The sequence below is a fragment of the Capsicum annuum genome, chromosome 4, assembly GCF_002878395.1.
Source record: "Capsicum annuum cultivar UCD-10X-F1 chromosome 4, UCD10Xv1.1, whole genome shotgun sequence".
In the NCBI taxonomy this organism is placed as follows: Eukaryota; Viridiplantae; Streptophyta; class Magnoliopsida; order Solanales; family Solanaceae; genus Capsicum; species Capsicum annuum.
Genome location: NC_061114.1, coordinates 167,130,512 through 167,143,933, shown reverse-complemented (window position 1 = coordinate 167,143,933; position 13,422 = coordinate 167,130,512).

The following is a 13,422-nucleotide window of genomic DNA, read 5'->3' as shown; positions in this document are numbered from 1 at the left end:
TTACATATACCAGGAAAATTTGTAGTAAACACATCCATAAACTCACGAACAACATGGAAAGAATCAAAAAAAAGGATGTGAAACGACACTAATATCACAAATATGATCCAAATAAGCTAAACATTTCCTCTCAACTAATCTACAAACCTGAACATAAGCGATAACCCTCTTAGGACCCGAATGAAGAGCACCCTTCCAAGCTATCCCTGGTACACCCGGCGAAGCTAATGTCATGGTCTTATTAAAATAATCTAATATAGTATGATAAGGAGACAACCAATCCATACCCAAAATAACATCGAAATCAACTATATCTAACACAAGTAAATCTACCAAAGTATCAAGACCAAAGAAAGTCTCAATACAAGATTGGTACACCCGATCCACCACTAAAGAATCACCTACTGGGTAGATACACACATAGACATGGAAAGAGGATCACTAATAGAATCATAACCCAAAGCAAAATACACAGAAACATAGGAGAAAGTCAATTTGGTGTCAAATAACACAGTTGCAGGTCTGAAACAAATGGGATGATATATGTGATCATAGAATTTGAAGCCTCTACCTCAGGTCTGGCTAGTAGAGCATAGCACTTTCCATGACCACAAACTATCTAAGTGGCCCCATGACCTCTTATCACCTGAGTAGCCCCACAACCACCCTCATAAGCTCCGCTACCTCTGTCCCTCGCACCTCTTGTAGCACCCTTACCTCTAACTACTGAAATAGGAGTATCCCTAATCACACAATGGGGGTAGTCCTTGACCAAATGGCCAACCTTACTACACATAGAAAAAGTCCTATGGCCTGCCTTAAAAGAAGAAAGAACCACTGGGCTTGACTGGCCACCCTGCACTGCTAAACCCAATGATCCACCACTTAAACTCTGTAAGGCTGCCTACACTGGCCTACTCTGATAACCATGAGAACCTCTAAAATCTCCACCCCAAGAATACTGACCTCTAAACTTACCAAAATAGTGCACCTTCTTGGCGCCACCCTAAAATACTTGAAGAATACCCTCTGTCTTCTTGGCATGATCTATAATAATCTAAAAAGATACCCCAAATACAGCCATTTGAGCCATAGCCAACTGAAGAGAGAATTTTGGACCCTTCACAAACTTTTGAATCTTCTTAAACTCAGTGGAAATACTAGCAAAGAAATATATAGAACGGGCATGGAAGCATGCCTCATACTCTACTACAGTCAAGAAGCCCTGTTCTAGTCAGTCAAACTCATCACGCATATGATCTCTCAAACTATAATGCATAAATCTCTCCAAAAGGGCATTAATAAATTGATCCCAAGTTAATTCAAGAGCATTAAGAGGACTACAACCAATAAATGACCTCCACCAATCTCTCATGTCATCCCTCAACTAATAGGTAGTATAAACCACTCCATGCAACTCAAAGGAACCCCAAGTTATGCAGCTTCTCTCAATAATCAATTGAGAACTAGTAGATATTCTCGCCCACAACACCACTAAATGTGGAAGGACCTAAATGAGTAAATCTCTCAAACCTCTTTTGATCCTCAAAAGACATCACTGTACTTACAGTAATAGGAGGCATAGTAAATATAGAAAGTTGAGATCCTATCTGAGGCGTAACATAGACCAAGGCTAAACCTCCAATCTTGAAATACTATATACAAATATTGTGCTGAAATAGGAATAGGACTTAAGGTATAAGGAGTACCTAAGACATAAGCAGGTGCAATAGAAGCATCGACACCCTAAATTGGAGGAACACCAGCATAACCAAAGGATAACCCTCTAAAAGGGTCAGCAAATACAAAACAATCCTTCCAACCATGGGGTAAACAAACTCTGAAGGGTTGAAGTAGAACCCACATCTCCAACCTGCTCAACACGGGGCTTAAGGAAGAGTCTCCAAGTACTTCTCCTAAATAGGGCTGAACCAAGACCCCGTCCCCTCTCTCGAATATGTCCATGACTCAAAACTCACCCTCTTGACTAAACTCTTCCTCCAAAAGTAGGATCTATATCTTTGACCTCATAGGACCTAGTCAATACCATTTTCTCAAAAAGAGTGAAACACAACTTAGAACACAATATATAAAAGAACCTTACATGGTAAGGAATAAAATATAGGATAAATAAAATATAGGATATTTTCTAAAGACATCCTATAGGCTCTCAAAGATAGATACAAATATCTATGTAACGATCTGTGAGACTCTATTAGACATCTCATTCTTATACTATTAGACCAATGGAACAGGTCTGCTCTAATACTAATTTTTCATGACCCAAAATTAAGGGTCATGATGGAACCTATCGCGATGTACCTTGACAAGTAAGCCTATCACCCAATTATTATAAAAAGGGGGGGAAAGATAAAAATAACCCTAACATAAGGATTATAAAACAAAGCCAAACCAAATAAGATTAAAGGTGCAGAAAGAATATAATAAAAAATACAGTCATAACTCCCAAAACCTAACGTGAATAGTAAAAGAATGTGACTAGTACAACTCAAATCCAAAAGAAATACATAAGATATCCTAATATAAGAGAAACTCTATCTCTGAAATGAAACTAAAGACATAGTCTATAAGAAAGGTAGTATTATAAATTTGGATGCTTGAAAGTCAACTACTACCACAAAAGCACCAAAAATTGCCTGAATGAACCAAGCTGAGGCGCACACGAACTAGGACCTACACAGAAAGGGTACAGTAGGTGTGAGTACGATGCACTTGTACAAAGAAGATATCATAGGCCGACTGAGTAAAGTAGAAAATAAAGTATAAAAAATACACACTAAAGGCACGTCACCTACAATCAGAAAATGTCCCGCAATGGTAGCCCAAACTGCTTGCACAAATCTTTAAATACAACAATAATACAACTAGTATAACACAAGTATACATTATATCACATTCAAGTAAAAATAAGAAGAACATGCATATACAAGATGGTCATGTATAAGTAACAGGTATAGACCAAGTAGCCAGATAATAAGTCAATACGTAAATTCAATCACAACATCAATCTAATAAATCAAATGCAATGTATAAGATGTTGATGATGATGTTGATGATGCACGGGGTTGGCACACAACCCTTGAAGTTGGCACACAGCCTTGAATTTCGCACATAACCTTGACATTGACACACAGTCATTGAGTCTTCTTTGATATAATTCTTCAGAGAAGGTCCATAATATCCAATGTCTGATACTAATATTCAGAATTTATTGGGTTTTCTAAGTTTCCAGTATTTCCAGTATTTTTAGTGTTTTTAATATCTCCAGTGTTTCTAAAGCACATACATAACATAAGACACAAATCAAGTACACATATATGATGATAAATAAATATAAAGTAATAAAACAAACAAATGAAATGATGTGTATGATGACATGAGAATGAAGATGTATTGTTCACAACTATTCGGAATAAGTATTTCCACACCCAATCTACATGGTGTATTTCCACAACTAATCCATAAGATGTATTTCCACAACCAACCATAATGTTACAATTCCACAACAACATGAACCAATATCCACCCACTATTTCCATTATCCATGAATTTTTCACATGATTTATATGCCCACAAAGTATGAATATATCACAAGATGCCAAAGGCACCACAATAGTCATTTCTAAACACACAATATAATTATTTCCATGTATTCAAGGCTACCAATATCACATAAGACCCCACATGGTCAAACATATCACATAATATCTCAATTTTTATAATTTCATCACATATAGGCCCCCACATAGGCACAACTCATAAATAACTAATGATTATTTCTCACCCTTAACATGTATTTTGGTATATTAATAAACTATCTAGCCTAGTCTGAAGAGTTAAGCCATAACCTACCTCGAATACTAGAATTGATCCACTACACTTTGATCCCAAGGTCCTACTCATCACGAACGATCCCAAGATAAACTAAAACTAAGAAATATAAAATCTATGTGTCAAAACAAAGCCAATGATACTCATATTGCCTACTTTTTGTTCGGGGCTAAAATGGACTCCCAAAATGGATTTTCAAAAAAGCAGGGCAAAATCTTAACTGTACTTTAAAAACATGTTTCACATATTTTTAGAAATCTAGAGCTAAAAACACAAGTCAAATAGAGTCAAAACGAGGTTCAAATTGAAGAATGGCTATTTTTAAGCTTTATTAGGAAAAATCTTTGAAATTCATGTTAAAATCATGAATCAAAGTTGTTTTGAAGGTTAAATTGATGAGAAACTAGTAATTATAGGATTAGGAATGTTATTTAAGTAAAAGGAGTGAAATTGGGGTACAAAATCAATCCCTAAGATTTTTAGGATTTTGAGAAATTAATCAAGAAATTTACTAAGAAAAGGGTGAATTCTTACCTTAAATCTGTAAGAGAATCAAGAAATAGATGTTAATCTAGCTTCCCAAGCACCCACAAGCTTCACTTTTAAGCTCCACACTATTTTAGGGTTTAACTCTCTTGAGGCAAGGCAAAAGAATGAGCAAAATTGTATAAAAAGGGGTTATTTATACTATACACAAGTTACGAAGTATTTAAGGCATAAATCGATCTCCTCAAATGAGTTTTACACTTTGTGCTCCAGGTTGCACGATCAACCTGGTGCACCAGATTTTATAAGTTCAAAACGGACTTTGATGGTGTGCCCATAATTCATTCGGAGTCTGATATATGCAAACGAACTAGCAGCCACACTAAATTTGATGCTTTGGACTCAATGACGATATTAGAATTTTGAAAAAAAAAAAGTCATTTTTACAAAGTTGGCCCCTAAAACCTGAAGTCACAATTTTTCAAACTAAGGGTCAAAATGAGATTTAAAAGCCATAAAACCATACCAACCATGTTACCACCCTAAAATTGACGTTTCAAAACTACTAGCACAATCATTCAGCCATCCATCCCACAGATCAAAAGATAATCAAGAAGTCTAAAATAAGGCTCTTGGAGCCACCAAAATCTACAATATCTCATAAATAGTACAAAAATGTATAGGGAACCATGCCAATGTAACTACAGGGAGGGGTAAAATAGTCAAATCATAAAAAATTACAAATTTCACATATTCAATCAAATTTTTGGCTGTTACATTATCCCTCACTATAAATCTAGTTCATCCTCAAAAGAAAGGTAAAAGAAATACCTGAATCCACAAAGAGTTGGGGATAAGAACTATGCATATCAGACTCAAACTCCCAAGTAGCCTTATCTGTAGGCCGATGTTTCCATTAAACGTTAACAATAGGGATAATTATAGAGCACAACCATCAAACATCCCTAGCCAATATAGAGACTGGCTCCTCAACAAAAGACAACTGCTCATCTAACTGAAGCAACTCCTAATGAATGACATGAGACTCATCTAAAATTTAACAATGTAATATAGAAACATGGAAAATTGGATGAACAGCTGATAAATCTAGAGGCAACGCTAACTTATAAGCCATATCACCAATGATTCGAAGAATCTAAAATAGATATGTATACCTGGGGATAAGCTTTTCCCTCTTTCCAAACCTCATCACACCCTTCATGGTTGAAACTCAAAGGAAGTCATGATCACCAACACTAAATCTCAGGGCATGAAGTCTACAATTCGATAGTATTTTTGCCTACTCTGAGCTGCATGGAGCCTATTCTGAATCATCTAAACTCTAACCAAGGACTCACAAAGAAAGTCTATACCTTGAGGTATAACCTCACAAACATCAATAGACCTTTTGAATGAGAATGTCTCCCATGCTGAGTTCTCAAATTCCTTAAAGGTGTTAGCTTATACTGTTAATGCTTAAGGTAATTAGCCAGTAGTAGTCCCAATTTATAAAAATAGTAACTTAGCTGCAGCCAGAGTTTGATACTTCATGAGAATTAATCAACCTGAGCTCTTTGGGTCAAAGGTGAATGAGGATACATAATTTTTATTTGATGTGGTAAAGAAAATTACTCAAATTATGCATTTCACAGAAGGGAAGAGTGTTGAATTGGCATCCTATTAGATGAAGGATGTTGATGATGACTTGGTTATTGTATGGAAGGAATTCAAGGGTAACTATTGCTCTAATAAGTTTGAATATATTTTAGATGGCTTTTCTGGATGGGTTCTTTCCTCAATGAGGGAGGATAAGGTAGAGGAGTTCATGAACCTTAGGCAAAGTTCTATATCATTTAAAGAATATTTTTCTAAGTTTATCCAACTATCTAAGTATGAACTTGAGTTATTGTCAAATTCCAGGGCTTATATGAGTAAATTTGTCACTTGGGTATCTAACTTAGTGGTCAAAAAGTATAGAACTGCCACGTTGATTGGAGATATGGATACTTTTCAATTGATAACCATGCTTAGTAGATTGAGGATGAGAAACTAAAGGAACGGGAAAGAGAGACCAAGAGGGATAGGATCAAACAAAATAGTATGGTCAGCATAAGTTAGGAAGGGGAAATCATTCTCAGTTTTAGGTCATTAGCTCCTATACTGTCTTTAGTCAGTGCCCATACCTAGGTTAAAGTAGGAACAATATGGTAGAGCACTAGCCACTAGATCTCAGAGTAGTATTTTTGGGGTAAAAACTAATCAAACATTCAAAAATATGGGAAAATCCATCTAGGTGAGTGCATAATGTATAGAGATAGTTGTTATAGTTGTGGTAAACTAGGTCATAGGATTAAAGAATGCCCTCTAAATAAGAAGAGAAGTAGAGATGCTCTCCCTCAGACTGATTCCACCACTTTAATAGCCCAGTCAGGTTACCAGTTCTGCAGCAATGCACATCTTCCAATACTAGTGGCGATCTATGTTAGAACTGAATTTATGCTTTATCTTCCTTCCAGGAGTTGGAGAAATCCCTAGACGTAGTCACTGGTATACTTCATGTTTTTCACTTTGATGTTTATGTGTTATTAGATTCGAGTAAAATCTTTTCTTTGTGATCCCACTAATATGAACTTGGGTATAAGCCCAAGAGTCTTTCTGAACCTTTTTTAGTTTCCATCCCTATTGGTAAGTTAGTTGTTACTAGGTGAATATACAGAAAATGCCCTATTGCAGTCATTCATAGGGTTACTTTTGTAGATTTAATAGAACTCGAGATGACATATTTTAATGTAATTCTTGGTATGGATTGGCAATAATCATTCCATGCCTCAGCTGATTGTTACACCCGAGTGGTGAAGTTTTAGATTCAATTTCCTAATGAATTAGTCCTTGAGTGGGAGAGTAGGTCAATAATACCTAAAGGTTATTTATCTCCTATCTTAAATCCAGAAATCTAATCTCAAATGAGTGTATCCATGACATATTTTAGGTTAAATATACTAAGTCTAAGACCCCAACTCTTTAGTTAGTTCATGTAGTCAATGAGTTTCCCAAGGTTTTTCTAGATGATTTGCCTAGGGTACCTCCTAATAGGTAAATTGAATTTTTTATTTAAATTTTTTTGAATACTTAGCCTATGTCCATTCTTCCCTACCGGATGGCTCCGACAGAACTTAAGAAGTTGAAGGAACAGCTTAAGGACCTCTTAGATAAGGGGTTCATCAAAAGTGGTATTTGTGATCTAGTCTTATTCATGCCTAAAAATAATAGTACTCTCAAAATATGTATACATTAAGAATAGATAAAAAAAAAAAAAAAAGGTCACCATCAAGAACAAGTACCCCCAACCCCAGAATTGATGACTTATTTAACTAGATTTAGGGTTCCTATTATTTTATGAAGATTGATCTTAGGCCAGGATATCACTGGTCAAAGGTCAGAGAATTTGAAATTCCAAAGACTACTTTTAGAACTCTATATAGTCACTTTGAGTTTGTGGTTATGTCTTTTGGACTAACAAATTCTTCTGCGGCTTTTATGGACTTGATGAACAAGGTTTTCAAGTAGTATTTAGATATGTTTTTCATTGTCTTCATAGATGACATGCTTGTCTATTCTCGAAGTGAGAATAGAATACAAACCATTTGTGGATAGTATTGAAGACCCTCAAAGAGGGTTGATAGTTTGCAAAGTTTAGTAAGTGTAAATTTTGGTTGGAGTCAGATACCTTTTTAGGACATGTGTTCAGGTGAAGGTATTCATGTAGATCCTCAGAAAACAAATATAATGAAGCACTGGCCTAGACCTATTACTCCATCGAACATTAGGAGATTTCTGGGTTTAGCCTATTATTACTAAAGATTCGTTGTAGGTTTTTCCTCAATAGATGCACCATTGACAAAGTTGATACAAAAAAGGTTAACTTCTAATGATTATATAAGTACGCAAAAAAGTTTTCAAGAGATGAAGGATAGATTGACTTCAACACTTGTGTTAGCATTGTTAGAATATGGGTAGATAGATTTGTTGTGTATTGTAATGCCTATAGAGTTGTGTTAGATTGTGTTTTGATTAAATATGGAAAGGTAATAGCTTATTCCTCTAGACAACTTAAAGATTATGAGAAGAATTATTCGACTCATAATTTAGAATTAGCAATTATTGTATTTGCCTTAAAACTTTAGAGACATTATTTATATGGTATACATATGGATATTTTCATTGATCATAATAGTTTCAATATGTATTCAGGCAGAAAGAGTTAAATATTTATCAGAGAAGGTGGTTGGAGTTACTAAAGGATTATGACATGAATGTGCTCTACCATTCGGGTAAAGAAAATATGGTAGAAGATGCTTTAAGTAGGTTTTTTGTGGTAGCTAATGCTTTGAGTAGGAGGTCTATGGGTAGTGTAGCCCATGTGGAAAAAGAGAAGGAGTTGGCCAAAGAGGTTCATTGGCTAGCTCGATTGGGAGTTTTTTGTATGATACGGATGATAGTATATTGATGGTTCTAAATGGTTCTAAGTCATATTTTATAGTAGAGATAAAGGAAAACCAATGAAATAATTTGATACTTAGTCAGCTAATAAATGCAGATCATTAGCAAAAGGTGGAAGTTTTTTCCTAAGGGAGAGATGGGGTTCTTCGCTATCAAGTTTATCTATATGTTTCTAATATTGATGGGTTGAGAAAAAAGATATTAGTTGAAGCTCACGATTCCAATTATTTTATTCACACTGGTACTACAAAGATGTACTATAATTTGAGGAAAGTTTATTGGTAGAATGGTATGAAAAGAGACATAGCAGAGTTTGTGGCTATGTATCCTAGTTGTCAACAAGTGAAAGTTGAGCATCAAAGACTAGGAGGTACGCATTAGAAAATTGGCATCCTTACTTGGAAGTGAGAGGTCATTAATATGGATTTTATTATGGGGCTTTCTCGTACTAGGCGTCAGCCTGATTTAATTATGGTTGTCATGGATTAAATGACCAACTCATTCTATTTCTTTCCAGTTAAGACCTCATATATGGATGAATATTATGCTAAGATATATGTTCACTAGTAATTAATACTCTATGAGATTCCTCTATCCATCATTTATAACCTAGGTACTCGGTTTATTTCTTAATTTTGGCAACTATTTCAGAAAGGCCTTGGTACAAAGGTAAAGCGTAACTCTGCCTTTTACCTTCAAATAGATGGTTAGATCAAGTGTACTATCCAAACTCTATAAGACATGTTAGGAGATTATGGGATTGACTTAAAAGGGAATTGGATTGATCATCCACCCTTGATTGAGTTTGCTTAGCATAATAATTACTATGCTAGTATTTAGATGGATTCATTCAAGGCCTTATTTGGGCATTGGTGTAGATCACCTATAGGGTGGTTTGAAGTTGGTGAGGTTGATTTTATTGGGTTGTATTCTATTCTCAATGATATGGAGAAGGTTATTTGATTCATGAGAGGTTTAAAATCGCTCAAAGTCATCAGAAATCATATACAGATTAGGAGGAGAGAACTAAAGTTCACTGTGGGTGTTTGGATATTTTTGAAGGTGTCACCCATGAAGTGAGTGATGAGGTTTGGAAGGGTAATACCCCAAGTTTTAAATCTATATACCCATCAAAAAATAGGCCATTGATTTAGGTTTCAAATGCCACTAGTCTCGCTTTAGTCTAATATTATGGCAAGAAGTTCTGACAAGTTATTGACGGACTGTCAAACAGCCAGAGACAATGAATCAGGCAATGACCCATTACCAGATGTAATGAGTCTTTCTATTGACTCATTTCCATGGTAGTGAGGTACTCCGTAAATTCAGCCTAGTGGTGACGATTCTAGCCAATGACTCGTTATCAGTCCTAATGAGTTGTTAGGTAGACTCATTTTCACAACAGAAAGAAACCAAGAAATTGAGTCCCAGATAATGACTACTCCTAACTACTCGAAATCAGACTGAGTTGTCAAGAGAAAAGTCATTGTTAGAACAGTAAGAACCCAAAGGTCAGGTCCCTTGGTCATGACTCAGGCCATGACTCATGACCAGTCATAACGGGTTATAGTCTGAATCGTAACGACTGGAACCAGTAATTTTATACATAATTTAAAAGGGGATTTTTGGTCAATTCCCATTTTTTAATCCCAAACCCATGTCGTTTGGGCACTCCAACATTAGTTATTGGGGGTTAAGTTTACTCTAACACCTCATAAACTCAAAATCACTCGACACTTAGCAAAAAAGGGCGATTGTTTCTTCTTTAAATGTAATCTAGGGTTTCTCCATCTCAAGTTTAATTCCAAGGACTTCTCCAAGTCTTCCACTTTTAGGTATGTGGGATTTCATCAATGGGTCTCTGCCACCCATTGAGTTCCAAAAAGTTTCTAACCCTTAGTTTACTCTCCCCTCAAGTTGGGTTCCAGGTCAAATATGAATCTTTCTTTAATTTACTCAGATTGATTTGTAATCCTACCATGAATATATTTCCTCCCATGCAAGTGTTATCTTCCATGTTCAAAAATCATGAATTTTCTTATTATTGATAAATTGTTGAGTTTGGGAGATATTTTGATAAATTTCTCTAATATCATCAGCTTTAAATTATTATCATATTTAGTTGTATTAGACAAGGTTGGTGGGTTATAAACACCCGACACCTAGGATTTCATACATGAATCAGTTAACATATTTTGAACACTTCATGTTATGCATATGTCGCTATTTTCAAGAATACTACTATATTGAGCATATGTGTATATGTATATCAGTTTTCAGTGTCGTTCAGTTAGGAGTAGTACTACGCATCGAGTGAACGCGGGGATGACGGCTCTCCCATCAGTTAGGCAGAGATCGTTAGTAGTAGTCCTTAATTTATATAATAACGACACCACCGTAGGTTACATAGGGCCCCCTATCGATTGAGACATGACCCTATTCCTTCGAGATATCAATTTAGTAGATCCATGCCAGCCAGTGTTGGTACCCTTGGTAAGGTACTAGCACCCTTACAACTGGGCTACAGGTTTGACACTAATTTTGCTCAGATTGGGGTATGTCAGTTATTGTTAGGTCCCACAGTCCTCTATTCAATTTCAGTTCATGTTTAGTTTAGGTTTTCTTGATCAAGTATTTAAATATTCAGTTATTCAGTATTCAATTTTATTCAGAACATGTTTATACTTGGTTTTGCATTCAGTTTACATGGTCATGCATTCATGTTGAGTTATGTCAGCCAGTTTCCCATCTCACATACTCAGTATATTTAAAGTACTAATCACATATTTTTTTGCGCTATATTGTCTCATAATATATGTTTGGATGCTCAATACCCGAACCACACTTAGCACGTTCCTGTGCCACATTCAGCAGTAGAGTTTATTGAGTCCTTATCATTCGAGTACTAGTAATTAGTTATTTATTTTTTTAATTTTATTTCAATTTCAGTCAATTGGATTTAGTTGGAGGCTTTTCCCAACAACTTAATATGAGTACAGGCTTTCAAACAAATGATTAGATTTTCAGCATGATTAGTTGTCAAACAGTTTTATTTCTAGTTTGATCGACATTCAGCTTTCATGTTGTACTTCTATTAGTTATTTCAGTTAGCTTCCCCTAGTGTTTTGTTACTATACTCGTTATTTTTGTACATGCCATGCCATGGGATCATTTGTGACCTTAGGCACTATGTTACGACTAGGGGTTAGTCTCGGGTCATGATGGGAAGTAAAGAAACACTTAGTCCTCGGTCCATTGGTACATATGAATACTTAAAGTGTGTGGGAGATGTCTCTTATGAACTAGATATTCCCCCTGAATTAGCCATTGTGCATTCAGTTTTTCATGTGTCTATGTTGAAGAAATTCATTGGAGGCCCATCCTTAATAGTGCCCATCAAAAAGTATTGGAGTGAAAGATATTTTATCTTACGAGAAGTTCCTGAATGGAATTCTTGATTGCCAAATTAGAGGGTTAAGGAATAAAGAAGTGGCTTCGGTGAAAGTTCTATGGAGGAATTAGTCAGTTGAGGAAGAAATGTAGAAAGTAGATGTAGACATAATGAGTCGATATCGTCACCTATTTTCTCCTAGCATGGATTCATGCTAAGGTAAGAAATCCCTTCTAATTTATTCTCATCACCGACAACCTTACTCATATCAGTCTAACCTATAAAGTTCATGTGTAGTAAGTCATTTTAGTTATATGCTTATTTTAGGGTGATTAGTTTTAGTTGCGGATCAAGATAAACTTCAGACCTCAGCCTAGCCTCTCATAATATAGATATTTTTCTCATCCCAACCTTCATTCGATGATGAATGGTCCCAAGGGGGAGACAATATTAAGCCCCATAAGTTTGATGATTTTATTTTTATAGCTCTTATGTGTTTTAAGGCAATTTTCAAGTTTACTAATGATAACGAATGTAATGGTATCATTAGAAAGTATTACAAAATTTTTTGAATGAATTTTGGGATATTTCGAGAATCTAAAATAGTAAGGGTACACGATTAGGGTAAGCCATAGAGGCAAGGCACATCCTGAATGGAAAAACTAGTGTCTGCCACGATAAGGGTGTGCCACACCTATTGGCTGATGTGTTAAGGGAGTGCCATGCCCTTGGCATGATACGATAAGGGTGTGCCACGCCATTGGTCATGGTAACGCCCAAATTCTATTTCCTTTTTATTTCAAGGGTATTTAGGTCATTTACATCCTAATTGATCCTACAACTAGTACTAAACATATTTCTCTATTTCCCGACTCAAATTACACCATTCTTCTCCTCCTAAACTCTCAAGAACATCCAAAAGAAGGGTTCTTCTCCAAAATTCAAACTTCCAAGGCTCCAATTCAAGTTTCCTTCAAGAAATCCACTAAGTTCAGCCATGTGTGTTTGAACAAAGGCTATCTTCTGTCCTTGTGCTCAACTATTAAATCTCTTCATAAGTTTGACTTCATGACTAGGGTTCATACCTACTTTTTGTGATTTTAAAATTATGATGTTTTCCTATGATTTAAAGTTCATTTAGCACAAGAATCCATATTTACTCTTGTTTTTATTCAGGAAATTGATATTATGAA